The sequence below is a fragment of the Meleagris gallopavo genome, chromosome Z (assembly GCF_000146605.3).
Source record: "Meleagris gallopavo isolate NT-WF06-2002-E0010 breed Aviagen turkey brand Nicholas breeding stock chromosome Z, Turkey_5.1, whole genome shotgun sequence".
Lineage (NCBI taxonomy): Eukaryota > Metazoa > Chordata > Aves > Galliformes > Phasianidae > Meleagris > Meleagris gallopavo.
Window position 1 is genome coordinate 1,904,715 of NC_015041.2, and position 478 is coordinate 1,905,192.

Below are 478 nucleotides of genomic sequence, written 5' to 3' on the forward strand. Positions count from 1 at the left end.
GCTCCATCCCTGCACTGCTCTGGAAACACAGGAGCTGGAGCCCACAAACTACACCCCCAAAAAGAAGAGGGGAAATACAACTAGTACATCAGCAAACTGCACCCATGCACACAGCAAAGGATGCAATCTGCAGACCCTCAAGGGAAGGAGAGAACTAAACTGCTCAGTAGAACCTTTGCAGTTCTCTTTTCAATCTTTACAGGCTGACATCCATAGGCTGTGGGTGTTTCCTGGGTGCTGGGGAAATGGCCTCTCATCCCCCCAACATCTGCAGTGCTGAATTTGGGAGTGCTGTAACCCAATTGTGGAGCTGCAAGGGAATTATTTTGGGGATGTGACAAAGAGAGCCGCGCACCGATTGAAAACGGAAGAAATCTCCAACAAGACAGCGTTATTTAAATAATACACTCTATTTTATTTTGTCTTAAAATAGTTTAACCTTTATGCTACAGACTTGTTTCAAAAAAGTGGAAGGTCT